General features: G+C 44.8%; 1 long non-coding RNA gene and 1 other non-coding gene across 5 annotated transcripts in view; both read right to left on the bottom strand.

The window, feature by feature from the left end:
- Positions 1-2,177: 2,177 nt before the first annotated feature.
- LOC101925788 (uncharacterized) overlaps positions 2,178-27,299 on the bottom strand; it is a 110,774-nt gene continuing 85,652 nt past the window's right edge. For 2 of the 4 annotated variants that reach the window (XR_010582027.2, XR_012426210.1), the window contains exons 6-7: positions 13,958-14,070; positions 7,496-8,845 (exon numbers count right to left, since the gene is read on the bottom strand). This is a non-coding gene — a long non-coding RNA (uncharacterized lncRNA). Of the gene's footprint in view, positions 2,698-7,495; positions 8,846-13,957; positions 14,071-26,032; positions 26,135-27,299 lie in introns of those variants that run through there. The other 2 variants (XR_012426205.1, XR_010582025.2) reach the window with 2 other exon arrangements.
- LOC123569685 (U6 spliceosomal RNA) lies at positions 12,610-12,712 on the bottom strand. The gene has a single exon (XR_006693486.2). It is a non-coding gene; the product is annotated as a U6 spliceosomal RNA (small nuclear RNA).

The raw sequence follows: 27,299 nt of genomic DNA, 5'->3' as shown, positions 1-27,299 counted from the left end.
CCTTTAAGTACTTTAATTACTTTGTGGCTCTCGCTAAGATGGGACAGGCTATGCTCACAGACTGTAGACACTCATTTCCTTCAATGGTTCACATTCACCTCGGGACTGCCATAGGTGGTGTCTTTGGTTCTCTTTGTACTCAGCTTCAATGATACTGCAAGTTAAATTTCAGAAGAGGAGGCAGCTGGCAAGGGGAATAAAATTAAGAAAATTGTTCCAGGAAGAAAAGATTCAATGAAAGAAATGGGAGAAAGGGGGCAAAGCACAGAGGATTCAGATTTGAATATTGAATGGTGTGAATTGGCCCATTTACTCTCAGACATTTATTGAGCCTGTCTTCATGCAAAACACTATGGTAAGTGACATAATGCAGAACGAACTCGACTTGGTTTCTACTTGCAAGGCAAGGTGACAGGAAGGTTGGATAACTTTTTGGAGTGCATGCCAAGTGCCCTGCAGAGCGCTGTGCTGTGTGCCTTGCAAATAAATGTTCTCTCATTAATCTTCACTCCTCTATAAAGGCTGTAACATTCTTTTACAGATGAAGAAAACAAAACTCTAAACATTGAATAAGAATAAAGGAGCAAAAGATCTAAACAGACATTTTCCCAGAAAAGATATACAAATAGCCTATAAGCACATGAAAAGATGCTCAACATGTCAATCAAATGCAAATCAAAAACTGCAACAATGAGACACCACTTTACGTCGTGAGGATGGCTGTAATAAAAAAGACAGATAATAACAAGTGGTGGAGAAGTGGAGGAATTGGAACCCTCACACTCTTCATGGAAATGTAAAATGGTGCAGCTGCTTTGGAAAACTGGCAGTTTATCCCAATATTAAAGTGATACCAAATGATGCAGCAATTCCATTCTTAGGTGTATACACAAAAGAATATATATGTACTCTTAGGCGTATACCTATGAAAACATTGTACATGGGTGCTTAGAGCAGCATTATTCATGATTTGCCAAAAAGAGGAAATAATAGCTAAAAGATGGCTGGGTTCAGTGGTTCACGCCTGTCATCCCAGCACTTTGGGAGGCCAAGGTGGGCAGATCACCTGAGGTTAGGAGTTCAAGACCAGCCTGGCCAACGTGATGAAACTCCTCTGCTAAAAAAAAAAAAAAATACAAAAACAAAACCCAAAATAACAGCAACAAAAAACTAGCCAGGCGTGATAGTGTGCCTGTAATCCCAGCTACTGCAGAGACTAAAGCAGGAGAATCACTTGAACCCAGTAGGCAGAGGTTGCAGTGAGCCAAAATTGTGCCACTGCACTCCAACCTGGGTGACAGATGGAGACTCTGTCTCAAAAAATAAAAATAAAAAATAAAAGGTGGAAAGAACATCCATCAACTGGATGCATGGATAAACAAAATGTGATCTATCCACATCATGGAATATTCAACAGTAATAAGGAATGAAGTACTGATACATTCTGTAACATGGATGAACCTAGAAAACATCATGCTGAGTGACAGAAGTCAGACACAAACACCACATAGTGTATGATTCCATATACATGAAATGTCCAGAATAGCCAAATCTATAGAGACAGAAAGTAGATGTATGGTTGCCAGAGGCTGGGGGTGGGGTGGAGGGAAGAGAAGTGCCCGCTAATGGGTACAGGGATAAAAACCCAAAATGTTCTAAAATGATTAGAGTGATGGTTGCACAACTCTGAATGGACAAAAAGCCACTGAATTATATGCTTTAAATAGATTAATTGTATGGTATATGAATTATATCTCAATAAAGCATGTATTTACCTATGTATATACATACATATAGCATTGAAGATAAAAGATCCCAGTCAGCATGGCACCATAAGCACATATTGTGGTCTCTCCTTGGGACTTTTTGTTTTGAAACAGAATCTCGCTTTGACACCCAGGCTGGACTGCAGTGGTGCAATCTCCCCTCACTGCAACCTCTACCTCCTAGGTTCAAGCGATTCTCCTGCCTCAGTCTCCTGGGTAGCTGGGATTACAGACACGCACCACCACACCAGGCTAATTTTTGTATTTTTTGTAGAGACAGGGTTTCACCGTGTTGGCCAGGCTGGTCTCAAACTCCTGACCTCAAATGATCCTTTCACCTTCACATCCCAAAGTGCTAGGATTACAGGCATGAGTCATCGCACCCAGCCCCCTTTGGCCTCTTGAGAGGAATTTTATTTATTTTTTCATCTGTAACCATGAGAGAAAAGAAGGTATAATGATAACAACCAATGTTTATTGTTTGCTGTGTGTCTGGCTCTGGGATAAAAACTTTATGTTCTTTTTTTTTTTTTTAGATGAAGTGTCTGTCGCCCAGGCTGGAGTGCAGTGGTGCAATCTTGGCTCACTGCAACCTCTGCCTTCCAGGATTCAAACAGTTCTCGTGCATCATCCTCCCGAGTAGCTGGGATTACAGGCATGCCTGGCTAATTTTTGTATTTTTAGTAGAAACAGGGTTTCACCATGTTGGCCAGGCTGGTCTTGAACTTCAGACCTCAAGTGATCTGTCCGCCTCGACCTCCCAAGTGCTGGGATTACAGGCGTAAGCCACAGCGCCCGGCTTAGAACTTTATGTTCTATGTGATTTAGTTCTTGTGAGAAACATGATATGTGGCAGGTTGAGTCCCCAGGAAGCCAACTGAGATGGAGGTCGGCATGTAAGACGTTTGTTGGGGTGCTCCCAGGCCAAGACCTGCAGGAGGAGGAGGAAAGGGAGAGGACTCAGCGCAGGGAGGAGGGAGAGCTGTGATGCAGTAGAGGCTGAGCAGACACTGTGGGGAGTCATTTTGAAACTACTCTCTCCACTGAAGTAGCACCCCCACCCCCCATAGATGCTGACAGTGGAGACTTTTTGACAGCAGCACTCCCAGAAATGGGGGAAAGATCCTTAAAGATCCTTCATTCCTAATGAGAGTTATGGGTGGCACAGCAAAGTATCCACTATGATTATTAGTGTTAGCATCTTTTTTTTTTTTTTTTTTTTTTTTTTTTTTTTTTTGGTAAGCAGGACCTTGCTCTACTGCCCAGGCTGCAGTGCAGTGGCACCATCACAGCTCACTGCAGCCTCAATCTCCTTGGCTCAAGTGATTCTCCCACCTCGGCCTCCCAAAATGCTGCGATTACAGTTATGAACCACCACACCTGACCTCTGCATTTTACAGGTAAGAAAATCCAAGCATAGAGAAGCTAAGTAACTAGCCCAACTTAGTGAATAAGAAGCAGGAGGCATTCAAATCCACTCTGCGTGGTGCAGAACTGGGGGCTGTTAGCTTTGAGGCTGTGCTGCTTCCACCCTGAGGAGTCCTTGAGAGGCATGAAGAAGGGAACCCCTGTCCAGGCATACCGAAGAGGACTGCCCCCTCTAGGGGGGCTGCACAGCTGGGAGTGAGGGATCCCTGGAGCACAGACCTGTTGGGACAACTGCCTACTTGCTAGAGGTATCAGGCCAGTGGATCCTACACAACCCACAAGGCTTTGGATCTGCCAAAAAGCAAGCAGCCCTCATCTTACCCTCAGCGAGATAAACCAGACACAAGAGGACAGATATCCTATGATTCCACTCATACAAGGTATCTAGATTGGACAAATTCATACAGACAGAAAGTTAAAGGGTAATTGTCAGGGGTTGAGAGGAGGGGAAACTGGAGAGTTATTATCTTTTTTTTTTTTTTTTAGACACAGTCTTGCTCTGTTGTCCAGGCTGGAGTGCAGTGGTGTGATCTCGGTTCACTGCAATCCCCGCCTCCCAGGTTCAAGCCATTCTCGTGCCTCAAGCTCCAGAGTAGCTGGGATTACAGGCACGTGCCGCCACACTTGGCTAATTTTTGTATTTTTAGTAGAGATGGGGTTTCACCATGTTGGCCAGGCTGGCCTCAAATTCCTGACCTCAAGTGATACATCCACCTCGGCCTCCCAAAGTGCTGGGATTATAGGCATGAGCCACTGCACCTGGCGTGGATAGTTGTTGTCTAATGGCTAAAGAGTTTCAGTTGGGGAAGATGAAAAAGTTCTGGGGATGGATGGTGGCGATGGTTGCACAACAATGTGAATGTATGTTATCCACTGAAGGAGTTAAGGATGATCAACCTGAAAATACGCAGACTGGGGCCAGGTGCAGTGGCTCATGCCTGTAATCCCAAGAGTTTGGGAGGCTGAAGCGGTAGGATTACTTGAGCCCAGGAATTCAAAACCAGCCTGGGCAATAGAGGGACCTCAACTCTACAAAAAAAAAAATTTTTTTTTTTTTAATTAACTGAGCGTGGTGGCACGTGCTTGTAGTCTCAGCTACCTGGGAAGGCTGAAGTGGAAGGATTGCTTGAGCCCAGGAGGACACAGCTGCAGTAAGCCGTGACCAGCTACACTCCAGCTTGAGTGGCAGAGCGAGACCCTGTCTCAAAAAAGAAAAATGTTGGTCCGGCGCTGTGGCTCACGCCTGTAATCCCAACACTATGGGAGGCCCAGGCGGGTGGATCACGAGGTCAGGAGATCGAGACCATCCTGGCTAACATGGTGAAACCCCGTCTCTACTAAAAAAAAAAAAAAAAAATGCGGCCGGGCGCGGTGGCTCAAGCCTGTAATCCCAGCACTTTGGGAGGCCGAGACGGGCGGATCACGAGGCCAGGAGATCGAGAGACGATCCCGGCTAACACGGTGAAACCCCGTCTCTACTAAAAAATACAAAAAACTAGCCGGGCGAGGTGGCGGGCGCCTGTAGTCCCAGCTACTCGGGAGGCTGAGGCAGGAGAACGGCGTAAACCCGGGAGGCGGAACTTGCAGTGAGCTGAGATCCGGCCACTGCACTCCAGCCTGGGTGACAGAGCAAGACTCCGTCTCAAAAAAAAAAAAAAAATGCAAAATATTAGCCGGGCGTGGAGGCGGGTGCCTGTAGTCCCAGCTACTTGGGAGCCTGAGGCAGGAGAATGGTGTGAACCTGGAAGGCGGAGCTTGCAGTGAGCCGAGATCACGCCACTGCACTCCAGCCTGGGCGACTAAGCAAGACTCCGTCTCAAAAAAAAAAAAAAAAAAAATGCAGATTTAGTAAACTGATTATTTCAGATTGAAGGCATTTGAGAAACTGCGGTTGCAGTTCATCACAGCAGAAAAAAAATTATACACACACAAAAATGTCTAGGTTTTGTTTACCTGGGTATTTTATTTTCTTTTTTTTTTTTTTTTTTTTTTTTTTTTTTTTTTTTTGAGACGGAGTCTCGCTCTGTCGCCCAGGCTGGAGTGCAGTGGCCGGATCTCAGCTCACTGCAAGCTCCGCCTCCCGGGTTCGGGCCATTCTCCTGTCTCAGCCTCCTGAGTAGCTGGGACTACAGGCGCCCGCCACCTCGCCCGGCTAGTTTTTCGTATTTTTTAGTAGAGACGGGGTTTCACCGTGTTAGCCAGGATGGTCTCGATCTCCTGACCTAGTGATCCGCCCGTCTCGGCCTCCCAAAGTGCTGGGATTACAGGCTTGAGCCACCGCGCCTGGCCTTTTATTTTCTATTTTAAATTGCAAAGAAAGAAAAGAACATAGCAAAGGGTATGAAAATTCATCAAAGCAAATGGCCAATAAATATGAAAAAAGATTCTCAACCTCAGTAATCAGACAAATGCAAATGAAAGCAATAATCTTTTTTAAAATTTTTAAATCATCAGAGCAGCAAAATATTGAAAGGTTGATAATGTCATATTTTGTTAAGGGTATAGGAAAAGCCATATTACAATCTGCTAATGGTAATATAATTATTAAAATTGTATCAAATAACTTTAATAAATGGTCATGTAATTTTATATAATTTATTAAAATTTAAATAAGATATGCTATGATGCAATAATCCTACCTATATCTGCCCTAGAGAAATATTTTGGAGTCCATGGAAATATGTCCAAGGATGTTCACAACAGCATCTGTGTGATAAGAAAAATTAGGAACAGCCTAACATACAGGCTATTATGCAGCAGTGAGCAGCAGTTAGCAGCAGTTAAAAGGGATGAACCCATGCTACCTACCTACAAGGAAAGATCCTTAAGACACATGGTTGGCCAGGTGCGGTGGCTCACCTCTGTAATCCCAGCACTTTGGGAGGCCGAGGTAGGCGGATGACGAGGTCAGGAGTTTGAGACCAGCCTGGCTAACATGGTGAAACCCCATCTCTACTAAAAATACAAAAATTAGCTGGGTGTGTTGGCGGGTGACTGTAAGTCCAGCTACTCAGGAGGCTGAGGCAGGAGAATCTCTTGAACCCAGGAGACGGAGGTTGCAGTGAGCCAAGGTCCCCAGCCTGGGTGACAGAGCAAGACTCTGTCTCAAAAAAAAAGGAAATAAGATAATCTAAATTGCAGTCTTGGTGGAGTGCAGTGGCTGACGCCTATGGCAGAAGGATCACTTGAGTGGAGGAGTTCGAGACCAGCCTGGGCAATGAAGTCTACAAAAAATAAACAATTTAGCTGGACGTTGTGGTGCTGCTGTAGTTCCAGCTATTTGGGAGGCTGAGGGGGAAGGATTGTTTGAGCCCAAGAGTTTGACGCTGCAGTGAGCTATGATTAAGCCATTGCACTCCAACCTGGGTGACAGAGGAGACACTGTTTCTAAAATAAGAGCATTTTTAAAAAACAAAATCACCATATAATTGTCACCCTTAATACATGTAATAATTCCTTAATGTCATTTATTATCTGGTTATTGAAATTGGTTGGTTTAGGGCGCAGTGGCTTGTACCTGTAATCCAGCACTTGAGCTCAGGAGTTCGAGACCAGCCTGGGCAGCATGGTGAAACCGCGCCTCTACTAAAAATACAAAAATTAGCCAGGTATAGTGGTGCGTGCCTATAGTCCCAGCTACTTGGGAGGCTGGGGCAAAAGCATCGCTTGAACTTGGGAGGCAGAGGTTGCAGTAAGCCAAGATTGCACCACTACACTCCAGCCTGGGTGACAGAGTGAGACTCTGTCTGAAAAAAAAATTTTTTTAAATAAGAAATTGGTCGGTTTATTCAAATCAGAATCCAAACAAGAGTCACCCATTGCAATTAGTTGTGCCTCCAAGTCTCTTTTATTCACAACGGTCTTCTCGTCTTTTTTTTTTTTTTTTTTTTGAGACGGAGTTTCGCTCTTGGTGCCCAGACTGGAGTGCAATGGCACAATCTCAGCTCACTGCAAAGTTCACCTCCTGGGTTCAAGCAATTCTCCTGCCTTGGCCTCCTGAGTAGCTGGGATTACAGGCATGTACCACCACACCTGGCTAATTTTTGTATTTTTAGTAGAGACGGGTTTTCACCATGTTGGCCAGGCTGGTCTTGAACTCCTGACCTCAGGTGATCCACCCACCTCAGCCTCCCAAGTGCTGGGATTACAGGCGTAAGCCACCACGCCCAGCCTCCTTTGTTAATTTTTTTTTAGTTTGAAATAAGACTTACAGAAAAGTTGCAAGGTTAATACAACAGACTCCCATATGCCCTTTATCCAGATTCCCCAGTTGTTAGCATTTTACCACATTTGTTTAATTATTTTTCTCTCATATATAGGCATACATACATATATCATTTTAGCCACTTGAGAATGAATCGCAACAGTGTCCCTTTCCTCTAAATATTGGAGTAAAGAACAGAACATACTGTTAAATAGTCATGAGCAATGATCAATATTAGGAAACATATTCATACAATTCTATTATTTAATCTATGAGTTATTCATACTTTGCCAGTTGACCAACAATGTCCTTAATTTAAAAAAAAAAGTCTGTTCCAGGACCTAATCCATGATTAAACACTGCATTTATCTCTGTGTCTTTAGTTTCACTTACTCTGGAACAGCTCCTCAGTCTCTGTCTTTCATGACCTTGACATTTCCTAAGAGTACAGGCCAGTTATTTAATAGATTCTGTGAACTTGGAACAAATTTGTCTTTGATAATTTCTTGCTCTCTGTCATAACAGGATGCCCCACACCCATGTACATTTCCTGGTCCTGATTCTCAACGACCATTTCTTGAATGGGAAAGAAATGGGACCTGAGGCCAGGCAAGGTAACTCACACCTGTAATCCCAGAACTTCGGGAGACTGAGGCGGGCAGATCACCTGAGGTCAGGAGTTTGAGACCAGCTTGGCCAACATGATGAAACCCTGTCTCTACTAAAAATACAAAAACTAGCCAGGCACAGTGGTGAGTACCTGTCATCCCAGTCACTCAGGAGGCTGAGGCAGGAGAATCACTTGAACCTGGGAGGTGGAGGCTGCAATGAACCGAGATCACACCACTGCACTCCAGCCTGGGCCATAGTGCAAGACTCCATCTCAAAAAAAAAAAAAAGGGACCTAAATCCTGATGATAGAGCTATTGATTGGGGTGAGATGCAAGTGGGGACTGGGGTTGCAACCAGCTGAGCATCCCAGGACTGCCTCTCCTCCAGCCCTGGAGACTCCTCATTCTGGGGAATGGCAGCTTCATGCTGGTCTCTGTGGATGAGTTTCTCAGATGCCTGGGTGACACCAAGGTAGAGCGGGGAACCTGCAGACCTCGTCCCCTGCATAGTTCTGGGTGTGGCTCATCCAGGATAACCCTCGAATTTCCTCGTACCCGTTTTTTTTATGACAGATTTTATTGCATTTTAGGGCTTGAGAGGTTTACTTGATTTTTCTTATCTAATACTGTAACCACCAGCAGGGCAAACACAAAATTGGGGCATCCACATGCTGTCAAGGAGGTGTCAAAATATGTGATAAACATAGAGTAACCCAGCAAAACAACTCAGACTATAATTACACAGTGAACGCACCCTGCTGCAGAGGACTTGCTCTGTCCCAGGCGGTACGGGTGGCTGCTCATCCATGGAGACGATTGTTCTTGGCAGGTCCTTCCTGCGGGGATGGATGCAGGGCAGAGGGTTACTGACTCACAGAGAATGGCTGCACTCACTGGCAAAATCCTCTCTCTGATTTTTGTGAATGTTCTCACAGAAGAAATTCCTAAGTGATCTGCAGTCTCAGGGCTAGATTCCTACCACTACGCAATTCCTGGGCCACAGCTCCCAAGGAAACAGGGAGTCTGCAGGAACAGGTCAATAACTTACTGTTGCACCTCTGGTTTCTGAGTGTTCCAAACAGAAGGGTAGCAGAAAGTGCTGCAGGGCTGTTCGGGAAGAGGGCCTCAGGACAGAACTGCCAGTGTCAGAGAAGAGGCGGACTGGGGACATCAAAGGAGAGGGGAAAATGTATCCAGACAGGAATCTGAGTGCAGTTGTTTTCTTGAGAAGTCTCACCTCACTGAGACCTCACCTGAACATGAAACCATTTTCTTTTTCTTTCTTTTTTTATTTTTGAGATGGGGTCTGGCTGTTGCCCAGGCTGGAGTGCAGTGGGGTGATCTTGACTCACTGCAACCTCTGCCTCCTGGGCTTAAGCCATCCTCCCATCTCAGCCTCCCGAGTACCTGTAGTAAGGCACACACCATCATGCCCGGCTAATTTTTGTATTTGTAGAGATGGGGTTTTGGCCGGGCATGGGGGCCCACCCCTGTAATCCCAGCACTTTGGGAGGCTGAGGTGGGCAGATCACTTCAGGTCAGGAGTTCAAGGTCAACCTGTCCAATGTGGTGAAATCCCATCTCTACTAAACATATAAAAATTAGCCAGGCATGATGGTGGGCACCTGTAATCTCAGCTACTCAGGAAACTGAGGCAGGAGAATCGCTGGAACCCAGGAGGTAGAGGTTGCAGTGAGCCAAGATCACGCTACTGTACTCCAGCCTAGGCGTCGGACTGAGACGCTGTCTCAAAAAAGAAAACAAAAAACAAGAGATGGTGTTTTGCCATGTTTCCCAAGCTTGTCTTGAACTCCTGTGCTCAAGCAATCTGCCTTCTTTGGCCTCTCAAAGTGCTGGGATTCCAGGCATGAGCCATGGTACCCAGCCCATTTTCTATTTTCTAATCACTGCTTCCAATCACTCTATGCCAACTCCCTTCAGTCCTTTAGCAATATCTTGGGCAGATTCATCACTTTAGCCTGGTAAAGCTCAGACCAGCCCTGTTTCAAGCCCCACTCACATATCTGGTTCACAGTGCTTCACCTCCTCTTCCCAGCACAAGCTGGGCACTCACACTGCTTGCTGGGAGAATGAGGAGATTGGGGAGTGGGCCTGGTCCAGTTCTGTGATACCTGCTGCCTCCTCTCTTTACAAGGCCTCGCTTCCTAACTGCCCTGGTGTAGAGAGCAGGAAATGGAAGTGGTCAGGACACGGAAGAAGGCAGCAGAGGTGTCTTAATGTAGCTGGCTATAGGTCCAAGGTGAGGAGGCCCCAGGTCCAGATGGACTTGGTTCCATCTATTACTGCTGGCCTCTGTGGATAGGGTGGGCTCTGCATAGATGGTATCCCCTCTTTAACAAAGCCCTGCTCAGAAAACCCAGCCTAGTCTTCCCTGGCCCCATCAGGAAATCTACTTTCCAATCTCCAGAGGGGGGTCCTATTATTTGTTGCAGAGGCCACCTGGACAGCATGTGAGCTCTGCCCTTCCTCTCAACTTTGTGCTTCTTCCTATGGAGACGTTGAGGCTTTTCTGCACCTTCCAAAGGTCATGGGAGATGGCCTGGGGGTGCCCCCTTCTTGTTCCTCAACTCAGACAAGGTTTTCGAACCCTGCCAGCACGGGCCGCGCTCGTGGATAGGTAGACTGCCTTCAGCAATCACAGCACTGTCAATGCTTGATTCCATTTCTAAATCTGTTTCCCAGGCTGGTCTGGAACTCCTAAATCTGGGCCACAGGCATAAAAGAAGCTGCTTGTAATTAGTTTGCTTCTTTCCATAGACCTGTTTGTTGAAATGGAGTATTCTTCTGGCAAATCATCACATAGAAAACGCGGTGGGTACAAAGGGCCCAGATGGAAAGCCTGAAGAAAAAAACAAACTCTTTTTTGGTCTGATTTGGGTAGAAATGATATTCTGAAGCAGAATATCAGTTGCAAAGAGATCATTATCCTCACTCCCTAAGTAAATATCCAGGGGACAGACATTCTTTTTTTTTTTTTTTTGAGACAGAGTCTCGCTCTCTCGCCCAGGCTGGAGTGCAGTGGCCGGATCTCAGCTCACTGCAAGCTCCGCCTCCCGGGTTCACGCCATTCTCCTGCCTCAGCCTCCCGAATAGCTGGGACTACAGGCACCCGCCACCTCGCCCGGCTAGTTTTTTGTATTTTTTAGTAGAGACGGGGTTTCACCGGGTTAGCCAGGATGGTCTCGATCTCCTGACCTTGTGATCCACCCGTCTCGGCCTCCCAAAGTGCTGGGATTACAGGCTTGAGCCACCGCGCCCGGCGACATTTTCAACAGAACAAAAATCAATGATAATTATAGTTTGTGGCCTTTGAAGCAAAATAAAATGAGACCTATCAAGACACACCAAATCATTTACACCCCTTTTAAAACCAGTAAGAAGGCTAGTATGTCCAGGACAATAGCAAACTAGGGGCCTCAAAACACGTTTTTGGTCAGGCACAGTGGCTCACGCCTGTAATCCCAGCACTTTGGGAGGCCGAGGTGGGCAGATCACCTGAGGTCAGGAGTTCAAGGCCAGCCTGGGCAACATGGTGAAACCCCGTCTCTACTAAAAATACAAAAATTAGCCAGGCATAGTGGCAGATGCCTATAGTCACAGCTGCTCGTGAGGCTGAGGCAGGAGAATCACTTGAACCCAGGAGGCGGAGTTTGCAGTGAGCCGAGATTGCGCCACTGTACTCCAGCCTGGGCAATAGAGTGAGACTCCATTTCAAAAAAAAAAAGAAAACAAATCTGGTTGTTTAAGAGTCTGGGACCTCCCCCTTCTCTCTCTCTCTTACTCTTGCTTTCTCCTTGTGATGCGCCTGTTTCCCTTCGCCTTATGCCATGACTGTAAGCCACCTGAGGGGCTCATCAGAAGCAGATGCTGGCACCAAGCTTCCTATACAGAATCCAGAACCATGAGCAAATTAAGCCTTTTTTCTTTATACATTACCCAGCCTTTATAAATTTCTCATGGCTTACTTCCTCCTTTTACCTGGTCACTTCCTCAGAGAGGCCTTCCCTAACCACAGCTCTTACTCCATGCTTCATTTTTCTTATTTGTTTGTTTATTTATTGAGACAGAGTCCCATTCTCTCGCCCAGGCTGGAGTGCAATGGTTTGATCATAGCTCACTGCAGCCTCCAACTCCTCAGCTCAAGCAATCCTCCTGCCTCAGCCTCCCCAGCAACAGGCACCACAGGCATGAGCCACCACACCCAACCCATTTTTAAAATTTTATGCACAGATAGGGTCTTACTATGTTGTCCAGGCTAGTCTCAAACTCCTGGACTCAAGTGATCTTTCTGCCTCCACCTCCCAAAGTGCTGGGATTACAGTCACGAGCCTTGGTGCCCTGCCACACATTTTTCTTCAGAGCATGGATTATTATCTGTCTAATTGATTCTCCACTGTCTCTGTTCTAGGAGCTTACCTCAATGAAGGCAGGACTGCTATATTTTGTTCATCGCTATGTCCACGGCACCAATAGTGCCTGGTGTTGGAGAAATAATCATTAAAAATAAGTCTCCTGCTACTCCAGAAAACTGCTCCACAAAGGCGCCTTTAGCACACAGCTAGTATTATTGCTACTACCTTTTAATGTGGAGCGCTTCACAAATGTGCCTGTCATCCTTGTACAGGGGTCATGCTAATTTTCTCTGTGTGGTTCCAATTTTAGTATATCTGCTGCCAAAGCAGGCACAGCACAGGTTATTAATATTGCAGGCTAAGTACAATGTGGCCATTAATTTTCAACCCTTCCTCTCTGGGGACTGGTGGCCAGGGTAGAGTTTTCCTGCTAGAATCTCATCCTCTGCCTTTCGTGTGCTGATGCCCCGTGTTACTCCGTGAGCCTCACTGGCCAGGTAGGGAACACTGGATAGGGAACCTTCCAGTACCTGAGCTGGCCAAGTGCCCCTCCTCTGTGTCTCTACTGGCCCCGTGTGTTTTCTGTCACTCATTGATACAACAGTTTACAGTACTTACCCCAGGAGTTAGTATATAGTAAACTCTTAGGAAATGTGAACTGAATTAATTCACAAGCAAAACCTTTGAGTTCGTGTCACATTTCTTTTAGATTGCACCCATTACCACAATACTGGGCTGTGGTGTAGGCCTCCCTTGCTATCAAACTCATTCTTCTAAAAGGAGAGTACATGGGAAGGTAGAAGGACTTCCCATGTCCCAGGAAATGGTTGGCTATAATCTTAGAAAATGAACTAGGGCCCGGGCATGGTGGCTCACGCCCGTAATCCCAGCACTTTGGGAGGCCAAGGTGGGCAGATCACCTGAGGTCAGGAGTTTGAGACCAGCCTGGCCAACATGGGAAACCACTTCTCTACTGAAAATACAAAAATTGGCTGGGCGTGGTGGCGCACGCCTGTAATCCCAGCTGTTTGGGAGGCTGAGACAGGAGAATTGCTTGAACTCGAGAGGCAATGGTTGCAGTGAGCCAAGATGGCACCACTGCACTCCAACATGGGCAACAGAGCGAGACTTCCATCTCAAAAAAAAGAAAATGAGGCCAAGCGTGGTGGCTCATGCCTGTAATCCCAGCACTTTGGGAGGCCGAGGTGGGCGGATCACCTGAGGTTAGGAGTTCAAGACCAGCCTGGCCAACATGGTGAAATCCCACCTCTATTAAAAATACGAAAATTAGCCAGGCATGGTGGCGCATGCCTATAGTCCCAACTACTTGGGAGGCTGAGGCAGAAGAATCGCTTGAACCCGGAAAGTGGAGGTTGCAGTGAGGTGAAATCGCGCCACCGCACTCCAGCTTGGGCAACAGAGCAAGACTCCGCCTCAAAAAAAAAAGAAAATGAACTAGGGTTCTTTGGTCATTATTAGAGCCTTAGGAGAACAAGAAATATGGCAATTGTATTCAGAGACCAAAGAAATGTTGTCAAACAAGTCTATTAGGGCCTGTCTGACTTTTTCAGCTACCTGAAAGACCAGCTGCTGCAGCCCAAAGGGACTTAAATCAGCCACCCAGCCCAGGTTCAGTCTTCCAAGTCAGCCACACCCGACGATCACGACCATCCAGGAGGTAGAACGGTCTGTAAGGAGGAAATACCAGAAAGCTCACTTAATATTGAATCCTTGCCTAGGGCACCTTAATTATCTACTCCTTTATTAAACAACAGAGTTGCAAATTAACATCTTTTCTGTTTTTACCAGTTGGCATTATTTTTGCCTTTGTGTTACTATGCAAATATTTTAAGAAATAGATATGCCTGTTGAGCCTGTTACAAGGACAAATATTGCAGTTTTAGGAGCCAGGGGCATTGTTAGAATTGTTAGAAACAAGAAAAAAGAAAACACTGGCCGAAGAGGAGTGTAAAACTCTTTCACCTTTATACTTGCACAAGAAGAGTGCCATTCCTGGACTTCGCACTTTAGAAAACCCCAAATCACAGATGTACAAATGGAAAATTACTAAAGAACAACAGGAACCTGGCCGGGCGCGGTGGCTCATGCCTGTAATCCCAGCACTTTGGGAGGCCCAGGCGGGCGGATCACGAGGTCAGGAGATCAAGACGATCCTGGCAAACATGGTGAAACCCCGTCTCTACTAAAAATACAAAACATTAGCCGGGCGTGGTGGCGGGTGCCTGTAGTCTCAGCTAGTCGGAAGGCTGAGGCAGAAGAATGGCGTGAACCCGGGAGACAGAGCTTGCAGTGAGCCAAGATCGAGCCACTGCACTCCAGCCTGGATGAAAGAGCAAGACTCTGTCTCAGAAAAATAAAAAATGAACAGCAGGCACTTACGTTGCTTGGATCTGGTGAACGGTGATAGTGCGGCACAATCTAGAGCCTTCGACACAGGCATTTGTGACTCACACTGTTCAGGCCCCAGAGAAAGGCTTCTCCACATCACTTGCCCTATGTCTTCAGAATCAAAGGTGACAGTGTCTGGCTGCTATCTAGATTTGTGGGTTCTTCGGAGGCAAGCACTGACTCAAGATGTGGGAAGAATGTGAGCAGCACAGGTGCTTGGTAATAAAAAGAACTAATTAATAAGCTTGTCAATTCCTACTTTCAGAGAGCAGAAATACAAATGATTTTTGTATAACAAAACATATTTCCCTACTCTTTTTTTTGAGACAGAGTCTCGCTCTATTGTCCAGGCTGAAGTACAATGGCATGATCTCAGCTCACTGCAACCTCTGCCACCCGGGTTCAAGCAGTTCTCCTGCCTCAGCCTCCCAAGTAGCTGGGATTACAGGCGTGCACCACCACACCCAGCTAATTTCATATTTTTAGTAGAGATGGTGTTTCACCATGTTGGCCAGGCTGGTCTTGAACTCTTGACCTCAGGTGATCTGCCCACCATGGCCCCCCAAAGTGCTGGGATTACAGGCGTGAGCCACCACGACCAGCCACATTTTCCCACTTGTATTGATTGTCCAATTCCTGATTCTGGAAGTACTCCCAAATCAGTGCAATATTTGTCACAGTTCTAAAGAATATTTGTGGCTACACGTGGTAGCTCACACCTGTAATCCCAGCACTTTGGGACGCCAAGGCACGAGGACTGCTTGAGCCGAGGAGCTCCAGACGAGCCCGGGAAACAGACTGAGACTCTGTCTCTACAAAATTTAAAAAATTAAATTAAACTAAATTTTGCAATAGTAAAAACCTCATATCACTTCTAGGTTTGGATAAATTGGATCTAGATGTAATGTGTGAAATGTGATGCCATTTCTTTATGTTGGCAACTAGATGGACATTGAACACTAAAATTGTGGACAGTTTCTTTTTGCATAAAAATATTTTTACAGGCTATACCTTGTTTTATTGCATTTCACTGTATTTTGCAGATAGTGCTGTTTTACAAGCTGAAGGTTTACAGCAACCCTCCATCAAGTAAGTCTATCGGCCTCATGTTTTCAACAGCAAGTGCTCTACTTCATGTCTGTGTCACATTTTGGTAATTCTTGCCATATTTCAAACTTTTTCTTTCTTTTTTCTTTTTTTCTTTTCTTCTTTTTTTTTTTTAGACAGAGTCTCGCTCTGTCGCCCAGGCTGCAATGCAGTGACGTGATCTCGGCTCACTGCAACCTCCACCTCCTGTGTTCAAAGGGTCCTCAGCCTCAGCCTCAGCCTCCCGAGTAAATGGAACTACAGGTGCATGCCACCACGCCTGACTAATTTTTGTATTTTTAGTAAAGACAGGGTTTCACCATGTTGGCCAGGCTGGTCTCGAACTCCTGACCTCAAGTGATCTGCCCGCCTCGGCCTCCCAAAGTGTTAGGATTACAGGCATGAACCACTGCACCCGGCCACCAAACTTTTTCTTTTTCTTTTTCTTTTCTTTTTTTTTTTTTTTTTTTGAGATGGAGTCTCACTCTATCGCCCAGGCTGGAGTGCAGTGGTGCCATCTTGGCTCACTACAACCTCTGCCTCCCTGGTTCAAGTGATTTTCCTGCCTCAGCCTCCCAAGTAGCTGGGATTACAGGCACGTGGCCCCACGCCTGGCTAATTTTTTGTATTTTTAGTACAGATGGGGTTTCACCATCTTGGCCAGGTTGGTTTTGAACACCTGACCTCGTCATCCACCTGCCTCGGCCTCCTAAAGTGTTGGGATTACAGGCATGAACCACCGTGCCCGACCCAAACTTTTTCATTATTATTATATTTGTTATGGTAATCTATGATCAGTAATCTTTGATGTTCCTATTGTAATTCTAGGGGGCACCAGGAACCATGCCCAGTAAGACGGCAAAACTTAATAAATATTGTAGTCTGACTGCTCAAGTGAAAGGAAGAATCATGCGTCTCTTGCTTTCAGTCAAAAGCTAGAAATGATTAAATTAGAAATGAAGAAGGCATGTAGAAACCTGAAACAGGCTAATAGCTAGGCCTCTTGCACCAATTAGCCAAGCTGTTAATTCAAAGGAAAAATTTTTGAAGGAAATTAGAAGTGCCACTCCATGGAACACATAAACGATAAGAAAGTGAAACATGGCTGGGCACGGCAGCTTGGCTGGGCACAGTGGCTCACACCTGTAATCCCAGTACTTTGGGAGGCCAAGGTGGTGGGCAGGTCACTTGAGGTCAGGAGTTCGAGACTAGCCTAGACAACATGGCAAAACTCCATCTCTACTAAAAATACAAAAAAAATTTAGCTGGGTATGGTGGTGCACACCTATAATCCCAGCTACTCTGGAGGCTGATGCACAAGAATCGCCTGAACTGAAGTGGAGGTTTCAGTGAGCCAAGATTGTGCCACTGTACTCCAGCCTGGGCAATAGAGCAAGAATCTATTAAAAAAAAAAAAAAAGAAAGAAAGAAAGAAAGTGAAACAGTCTTATAGCTGTTACAAAGAAAGTTTAGTGGTCTGGATAGAAGATCCAGCCAGCTACAATATTCCCTGAAGCCATAGCCTATTCTGGAGCAAGGCTGGAACTCTCTTCAGTTCCATGAAGGCTAAGAGAGGTGAGGAAGCTGCAGAAAGAAGTTAGAAGCTAGCAGAGGTTGGTTCATAAAGATTACGGAAAGAAGCCATCTCCATAAATGAAAATGCAAGGTAAAACAGCAAGTTTGGCTGTAGAACCTGTAGCATGTTATCCAGATCTAGCTAAGATCATTGATGAAGGTGGCTACAGTAAATAACAGATTTTCAATTTAGAAGAAACAGCCTTACATTGGAAGATGCCATCCAGGACTTTTCTAGCTAGAAAGGAGTTAATGCCTGGTTTCAAAGCTTCAAAGTACAGGCTGATTTGTTAGGGGCTAATGCAGTTGGTGACTTTTAAGTTGAAGTCACTGCTTATTTACCATTCCAAAAATCCTGTGGCTCATAAGAATCATGCTAAAGCTACTCTGCCTGTGCTCTGGAAGTGGAATGACAAAGCCTGCATGACAGCACATCTCATTTAGAGAATGATTTACTGAATATATATATATAGAAGGAGTCTCACTCTGTCGCCCATGCTGGATCTTGGCTTACTGCAACCTCCACTTCCCGAATTCAAGTGACTCTCCTGCCTCAGACTCCCAGGTAGCTGGGATTACAGGCGCATGCCACCATGCCTGGCTAATTTTTTGTATTTTTAGTAGAGATGGGTTTCACCGTGTTAGCCAGGATTGTCTTGATCACCTGACCTTGTGATCTGCCCACCTCAGCCTCCCAAAGTGCTGGGATTACAGGCGTGAGTCACCGCACCCAGCCAGATTTACTGAATATTTTAAGCCCACTGTTGAGACCTACTGCTAAGAAGAAGAGACTCTTTTGAAAATATTACTGCTCACTGACAATGTACCTGGTCACCCAAGAGCTCTGATGTAGATATACAAGAAAATTAATATTTTCATGCCTGTTAACACAACGTTCATTCTGCAGCCCATGGAATAAGGAGTAATATTAACTTTCAAGTCTTCTTATTCAAGCAATATATTTTGTAAGGATATAGCTGCCATAGATAGTGATTTGTCTGATGGATCTAGGCAAAGTAAGTTGAAAACCTTCTAGAAAGGATTCATCATTTTAGAGTCCCTGAAGAACATTCATGATTTGTGGCTAGAGGTCAAAATATCAACATTAACAGGAGTTTGGAAGAAGTTGGTTCCAACCTTGGTGGATGACTTTGAGGGACTTAAGACTTCAGTAGAAGAAGTCACCGCAGATGTGGTATAAACAGCAAGAGAAGCAGAATTAGAGGTGGAACCTGAAGATGTGGCTGAGTTGCTGCAATCTCATGATCAAACTTCTATGGATAAGAAGTTGCTGCTTATGCATGCACCAAGAGGGTTTCTTGAGGTGGAATCTACTCCTGGTGAAGATCCTGTGAACACTGTTGAAATGAAAACAGCCCCCGCTGGCTGCTCTGAAAAGCCATGTTTGCATTGTTCCTCGTCTGACTCCTTGGTTCCTCCTCCACCACGGACTCCAGCAGCTTTATTGCCAGAGTCCTGGAATTCTTGCTTTCTTTTTAATCCCCTGCACTGGATCACCGGCGTGCCCCACCATGTCAGATGCAGCCATAGACACCAACTCCAAGATCACCACCAGGGACTTAAAGGAGAAGAAGAAAGTTGTGGAGGAGGTGGAAATGGAAGAGATGCCTCTGCTAACGGGAACGCTAATGAGGAGAATTGGGAGCAGGAGGCTGACAATGAGGTAGATGAAGAAGAAGAAAGTGATGGTGAGGAAGAAGATGGAGATGAAGACGAGGAAGCTGAGTTTGCTACAGGCAAGTGGGCAGCTGAAGATGATGAGGATGATGATGTCAATAGCAAGAAGCAGAAGACTGATGAGGACGACTAGACAGCAAAAAAGGAAACATTAAACTAAAAAAAAAAAAAATGGCTGCGACCTAGTCATCCTCCACTTCCCATCTCAGAATCCAAATGTAGTCACCTTCAAGTAGAGAGACCGCCTGCAGACGACACGCGCTCTCTACCACCCAACCCAAACCATGAGAATTTGCAACAGGGGAGGAAAAAAGAACCAAAACTTCCAAGGCCCTGCTTTTTTTCTTCAAAGTACTTTAAATGCAGCCATAAAAAAGAATGAGTTCATGTCCTTTGCAGGGACATGGATGAAGCTGGAAGTCATCATTCTTAGCAAACTAACACAGGAATAGAAAACCAAACACCACACGTTCTCACTCACAAGTGGGAGTTGAACAATGAGAACACATGGACACAAGGAGGGGAACATCACACACCGGGGCCTTTTGGGGCGGGGATGGGGGGTGGGGGAGGGGGAGGGAGAGCATTAGGACAAATACCTAATGCATGCAGGGCTTAAAACCTACATGACAGGTTGATGCGTGCAGCAAAGCACCATGGCACACGTATACCTATGTAACAAACCTGCACGTTCTGCACATGTATCCCAGAACTTAAAATAAAATTTAAAAAATTTTTTAAATTAAAAAATCTTGTTATAGGAATATTACTATGATTATTAGTATAAATTCACCTCCATAAAAAATACTTAAAAAGGAAATTTGTATTTTTTACTTACATTTTATATTTTTGTACATATTGTTAGGGTCAGCCGTTTTTTGTGAGATAGTTTCTCTCCTTGTCCCCCAGGCTGGAGTGCAGTGGCATGGTCTCAGCTCACTGCAACCTCTGCCTCCCAGGTTCAAGCAATCCTCCTGCCTCAGCCTCCCAAGCAGCTGGGTTTACAGGCGTAAGCTACAGCACCTGGCCTAGGGTCACCCATTTTTTTTTTTTTTTTTTTTTTTTTGAGACGTGATCTTAGATAACCAAACCAACCTTTGGAGCGTTCTCTGTCCTACTTCTGACTTTACTTATGGCGTGACCATGTTCATTATAATTTCAAAGGAGCAAAAAAACTTGAAAAAAAAAAAAAGACAATAGAAAAACAATCTTACTCTGAGCATTCCGGTAACTTGTTTGTGTATGTACTTAGTTTGTATGAGATGGTTAAAAAGGCTAAAGATAAAAAATTTCTTTTTTTTTTTTTCCTTTCTTGTCTATAAAGTTGCCGCGTTTGTGTGTGTGTGTGTGTGTGTGTGTGTGTGTTGGTCTGTTTGATATACGTGTGAAACAATGTTGTCCAACAATAAACAGGAATTTTATTTTGCTGAGTTGTTCTTAAAAAAGAAAAGAAATGAAAACAAAGAATAAGTAATATTACATAAACTTAGTCCATAAAGCGGCAGCAGGGTTCGATAGGATTTACTTCAATTTTTTTTTTTTTTTTTTTGAGACGGAGTCTCGCTCTGTCCCCCAGGTTGGAGTGCAGTGGCCGGATCTCAGCTCACTGCAAGCTCCGCCTCCCGGGTTCACGCCATTCTCCTGCCTCAGCCTCCCGAGTAGCTGGGACTACAGGCGCCCGCCACCTCGCCCGGCTAGTTTTTTGTATTTTTAGTAGAGACGGGGTTTCACCATGTTAGCCAGGATGGTCTCGATCTCCTGACCTTGTGATCCGCCCGTCTCGGCCTCCCAAAGTGCTGGGATTACAGGCTTGAGCCACCGCGCCCGGCCGATTTACTTCAATTTTGAAAGAATTTCTACTATGGATGGGCAAAATGGCATCAAACATCACGTTACAGAGAAAACTTTCAATCTGTGCAGCAAGTTTCACTGTTGTCTTATTTTATTTTATTTTATTTTTTTGAGACGGAGTCTCATTCTGTCACCCAGGCTGGAGCGCAGTGGTGCGATCTCAGCTCACTGCCATCTCTGCCTCCTGGGTTCAAGCAATTCCCCTGCCTCAGCCTCCAGAGTAGCTGGGATTACAGGCGCACGCCACCACGCCAGGCTAATTTTTGTATTTTTAGTAGAGTGGGGTTTCACCATGTTGGCCAGGCTGGTCTCAAACTCCTGACCTCAAGTGATCCGCCTGCCTTGGCTTCCCAAAGTGCTGGGATTACAGGTGTGAGCCACCATACCCGGCTATAAAGTGTTTTTATTTTTTTATTTATTTATTTTTGAGATGGAGTCTGGCTCTGTACCCCAGGCTGGAGTGCGGTGGTAAGATCTCGGCTCACTGCAAGCTCCGCCTCCCGCGTTCGCACCATTCTCCTGCCTCAGCCTCCCGAGTAGCTGGGACTACAGGCACCCGCCACCATGCCCGGCTAATTTTTTGTATTTTTAGTAGAGACGGGGTTTCACTGTGTTAGCCAGGATGGTCTCAGTCTTCTGACCTCGTGATCCACCCGCCTCGGCCTCCCAAAGTGCTGGGATTACAGGCATGAGCCACTGCGCCTGGCCTGTAAAGTGTTTTTAAATTAACACATGTACATTGGTATTTTAGACATAATGCTATTGCACACAAAAGAAAACATTATAGTGGCTGGGAACGGTGGCTCACGCCTGTTTCCAGCACTTTGGGAGGCTAAAGCGAGTGGATCACCTGAGGTCAGGAGTTCGAGAAAGGCCTGGCCAACATGGCAAAACCCTGTCTCTACTAAAAATACAAAAAGTAGCCGGGCATGGTGATGGACACCTGTAATCCCAGCTACTCGGGAGGCTTTGGCAGGAGAATCACTTGAACCCAGGAGGCGGAGGTTGTAGTGAGCTGAGACTGTGCCACTGCACTTCAGCCTGGGCAACAGAAGTGAAATTCAGTCAAAAAGAAAGGAGAGAAAGAGAGAAAGAGAAAGAGAAAGAGAAAGAGAAGAGAGAAAGAAAGAAAGAAAGAAAGAAAGAAAGAAAGAAAGAAAGAAAGAAAGAAAGAAAGAAAGAAAGAAAGAAAGAAAGAAAGAAAAGAAAAGAAAGAAAGAAAGAAAGAGAAAGAAAGAAAGAGAAAGAGAAAGGAAAGAAAGAAAAAGAAAGAAAGAAAGAGAAAGAGGAAAGAAAGAAAAAGAAAGAAAGGAAGGAAGGAAAAGAAAGGGAAGCAGAGAGGGAGGGAGGGAGGGAGGAAGGAAGGAAGGAAAAAAGAAAGAAGGAAAGGAAGGAGAAGGGAGGGAGGGAGGAAGGAACTAAGGAAGGAAGGAAAGGGAAAAGAAAAAGGAAAGGAAAGGAAAAGAAAGAAGGGAGGGAGGAAGGGAGGGAAGGAAGGAAGGAAGGAAGGAAGGAAGGAAGGAAGGAAGGAAGGAAGGAAGGAAGGAAAGAAGGAAGGCCGGCTGAAAACATTACAGTGTAAACATAGCTTGTATAAAAAAATTTCTGTTACTCACTTTGCTGCAATTGCAGTGGTCTAGAATCAAACCCACAATATCTCCAAGGTATGCTTTTAAAATATTTAATTACATTTTCAAAATCAAATTTAAAATTTTGGTTTTATTTAAGTAACTTTGACTTAAAATTTGATATGTAACTTTTATATGCTAAAACATATGTGTGGGGACAAAAGCGACTTTATTTTAAATGCTAATCTGCCTACCTACCCTGAGTCAGAGAATGCCTTCCAAATGTCTAGTTGATGTATTACTCTTTAGGTAGGAACACCTATTCATCTTAACTTTCACTTTTCCTTCAAGACAATCCGAGATGCTGTTGCAGACATCATAGGTATAGTGATACTCATAGCCACCTACACATTCCTTCCAGAGCACATATACTTTTCCCCAAGACAGAAGCCCTAGATTTCAGGGGTTGCAGTGTAGAGATCTACATGTCTGTGGCCCCCCCAAGACCATGCTTTTCTGTCTGTAAATTTACCCAGTAAGACATCCTATGCTGAAAAACGATTTGTCTGCCTCCTCCTCTGGTTGATTGACTCCTTTCAATCAACCAGGTTGCTTTGTAGATATGGCCCTTTCATGGAACAATAGGCCACGTGGCCTTCTTTTATGCTCATATCATTCCACCACAAGAGTTATGGGTAGACCATCTGAGACAGCTATGTGAGGAACTCAGCAGTCCTTTCCCTATAGAAGAGCCATTTAATTGGTGAAAATTATTTGTTTGTTTGTTTGTTTGAGACAGGGTCTGGCTCTGTCACCTAGGCTGGAGTGCAGTGGTGCCATCTCAGCTCACTGCAGACTTGATCTCCCAGGTTCAAGTGACCCTTCCACCTCAGTCCCCCAAGTAGCTGGGACTACAGGTATGCACCACCATGCCCAGCTAATTTTTGTACTTCTTATAGAGACAGGGTTTCACCATGTTGCCCAGGCTGGTCTCCAACTCCTGGGCTCAAGTGATCCTCCCACATCAGCCTCCCAAAGTGCTGGGATTACAGGTGTGGGCCACTGCACCTGACCTAATTGGTGAAAATTATTTAAATAATTAAAATAAAATTATGTTGTCCTAAGGACATACCGCAAATGAAGAAATATTTATTCAAGAAAATCTCCTGAATCCCAGTAAGAATAAAGAGTCTGTGGCACCTGAGTCACATCCCCCTCCTATCTTCTTCCTAAGCAGGTGTGACTTCCCAAGAAGATGGGGGGCTCCCTCTGCCTCCACTCCAGGCTACAGTTTCACTCTAAGAAGGGCATGCCACTGGTGTCTCTCATCTCTCCCAGCTCTGTGCTGCAAAAACTGTATTCCATGCAGGTGTGGCCAAGAGGGCTGGGGCTCCCTTTCCCGACCCAGAGCCCACTTGTAGGGTGGAAACTGTACCAGACACAGTGGTTAAGAAACTCAGCAGAAGGCCGGGTGCAGTGACTCACACCTGTAATCCCAGCACTTTGGGAGGCCGAGGTGGGTGGATCATGAGGTCAAGAGACTGAGATCATCCTGGCCAACATGTGAAACCCTGTCTCTACTGAAAATACAAAAATTAGCTGGGTGTGGTGGCACACGCCTGAAGTCCCAGCTACTCAGGAGGCTGAGGCAGGAGAATCATTTGAACGCGGGAGGCAGAGGTTGCAGTGAGCCAAGATCGCGCTACTGCAGTCCAGCTTGGTGACAGAGAGAGACTCCATTTCAAAAAAAAAAGAGAAAAGAAAGAAACTCAGCAGAAACATCAGAAATTGTACACTCTGCACACAAACCAGGAAATAGGCTTCATAGAATTAGTTCAGAATTAAATAAACAAATGCCCAAACAACAGTTCCACCAAGCCCCAATGTAGTGGGGAATTCAGCATCTAGAGTTGCTACAATATATTATCTAAAATGTCTGGTTTTCAACAAAAACTTATGACATGCAAAGAAACTGTGACAAATACACAGGAAAAAAAGTCAGGCAATAAAAAGTGCTTTTGAAGGGACCTAAATGTTGGACACATTGGAAAAAGACTTCAAAGCAGCTATTATAAATATGTTTTAAAAATCGAAGTAGACCAGGCATAGTGGTTCACGCCCGTAATCTCAGTGCTTCAGGAGTTCTAGGCAGGAGGATTGCTTAAGGCCAGGAGTTCAAGACCAGCCTGGGCAACACAGTGAAAACCTGTTTCTACAAAATATATATATATATATATATATATATATTTTTTTTTTAAATAAATTAGCCTGTAGCCCTAACTACTAGGGAGGTTGGGGAGAAAGGATCACGTGAGGCCAGGAGTTCAAGGTTATAGTGACCTACCATTGCACCACCGCACTTCAGCCTGAGTGACAGAGCAAGACCTTGTCTCCAAAAAAAAAAAAAAAAAAAAAAAGTTTTTAATGTAAACCATGTTTAAAGAATTAAAGAAAGCCATGGTAATAATGACTCATGAAGAATGTTAACTAAAAAGATATAAAAAAAATTCTTAAGTAAATGGAAATTCTAAAGTTGAAAAATAATCAAAATGAAAAATTCACTAGAGGGGATCTGTAGTAGATTTGAGTTGGCAGAAGGAAGAATCAGCCAACATGAAGACAGATTAACAGAGATGAAGAACACTAAGAAAAATAATAAGTAAAAATTAACCGAGCCTCAGAGAAATGTAGAATACTGTTAAGCACACCAACATACTCATCCTAGGAAAGAATGCTCAAGAGGCAGAGATAGAGAGAAAAAAATATTCAGACAAATAATACCTGAAAAATTCTGAAATTTGTTGAAAAACACTAATATGTAGATCCAAGAAACTCCAAGTGAATAAATGCGAGGAGACCCGTACAGACACATCGCAGTCAAAATATTGAAAGCCAGAGATAGAGAAAAATCTTGAAAACAGCAAAAGAAAAACAATCTAAATTACTTTGTGCTCATGCACTTCTCTTTTGAATTGGTTATTATATCTGCCTGGTTCTCTCATGAGTAGAATCAAATCTTTAGCACATTTTTATGTCCTATGTCTATCTGAGTAATGATTTTACCTTTTACAGAAAAATTATCTTTTAATAAGTCTTATCTGCATGTAAGTTCTCACATGTCCCATCAGCTGATATATACTAAAGTTCAAAGACTAAAGTTCAAAGCTTTAGTTTAAAAAGGAGAAAAAGTTTTTGCCATTGAGCTTAAGAGAATAAAATAAAATAATAAAATAATAAAAAGGAGAGAAAAGTAGATCTTACCAAACACAAAATTGTGATGATGTTTAAAAAATAATTGGCGGCTGGGCATGGCGGCTCATACACGTGACTCACACGAAGTGCTCCCAGCACTTTGGGAGGCTGAAGTGGGGTCGCTTGAGACCAGGACCAGACTGCACAACATAACAAGACCTCCCCGCCCAATCTCTACAAAAAAAATGTTGCCAGGTGTGATGGCACGTACCTGTAATCCCAGCTACTTTTGAGGGAGGCTGCCACAGGAGGATCTTGTGAGCTCAGGAGTTCAAGGCTTCAGTGAACTATGATTGCACCACTGCACTCCAGCCTGGGTGACAGAAAGAGGCCTTGTTTCGAAAAACAAAAACAAAACAAATGGAAAGTCAATTTATCCTAAAACATACACTTCTCTGGATCCCACATTCTGCCCAGGCACATGCTACAGCAGCAGTGGGCTGGAACCTGAGAACCAGGAAACTAGGACTCTGGATTATCCTGCCACACCAGCTGGCCTCAAAGTCTTCAAGTTCAACCTACCTCTAATGTGGTGAGAGGGACAGATTGTCCACAGTAGCTCAGCTTGCACCCAGGAGCTCAAGTGGATCTCCACGCCCTGCGGAAGGCAGCGAGCACCGAGAGCCAGTGCCTTCTTCAGAACATGGGGTGCGATGAAACAGATACTGTGTTTAGTCACACCAGTGCTGTGAGTAAGAAAATGCCTTTTCACTGTGCACTTATTTGCATAGCGTTGCAAGCAGGCACCAAGATACAGGAATATAATTGTACATGTCAAGTGCATAAGGGAACCTAGGATAAGGGGCCAGTTAGGACAAAGAGTTATGACTTGTACGGATCAATTCAGAAAATGTTTATAGAGTTAATGTACGAGTGTCTGTAGGTTAGGCACAGTGAGAGAGAAAGAGAGAGGCTGAGTCAGTACTAACAGAGATGTTTCTCCTTGCTACCAGCCCATGCCTTGGAACAGAGCTGTGAGTTGCAGTGTATGGTAGGGGATAAAGGAAGCCATCAGTCGTCTGTATTACTCTCAGCTGCTCAGACGTATGTTCCTGCCGTTTTCGTCCTCCCTGAGGATGGTGGTTTAATCATTTATTGGTGCATGCCATGGGTGAAGGCCAAGAGCCTTGTGTACAGAACTGAAAACTGTACATTAGGAGAAACGCCCACTGCCAGGTGTGAACAACAAGCCCAGACCCCAAAACCTTTCCCACAGTTCAACACGCTGGACAATATTTTTATAAAATGACTAACCCACAGTACTTTACGGAGGGCTGCTTCTCTGAATTTTTTAAGTTTTCTACAAATGGTCTTGATGTTTTTCCTCTGAGGTGTACTTTTTTTTCCCAAGAATTATGTGGGTTTTGTTTTGCATTGCTTTGATCAACGTAGAGTGAATGATTTCTCGTAGGTGCTACTAAGCAGTGGGTAAGAATACAATCGGCCGGGCACAGTGGCTCACACCTGTAATCCTAGCA

This window comes from Macaca fascicularis, chromosome 16 (genome assembly GCF_037993035.2).
Source record: "Macaca fascicularis isolate 582-1 chromosome 16, T2T-MFA8v1.1".
In the NCBI taxonomy this organism is placed as follows: Eukaryota; Metazoa; Chordata; class Mammalia; order Primates; family Cercopithecidae; genus Macaca; species Macaca fascicularis.
Note: the sequence above shows the minus strand (reverse complement) of the source record. Positions and strands in the feature narration are given on the sequence as shown.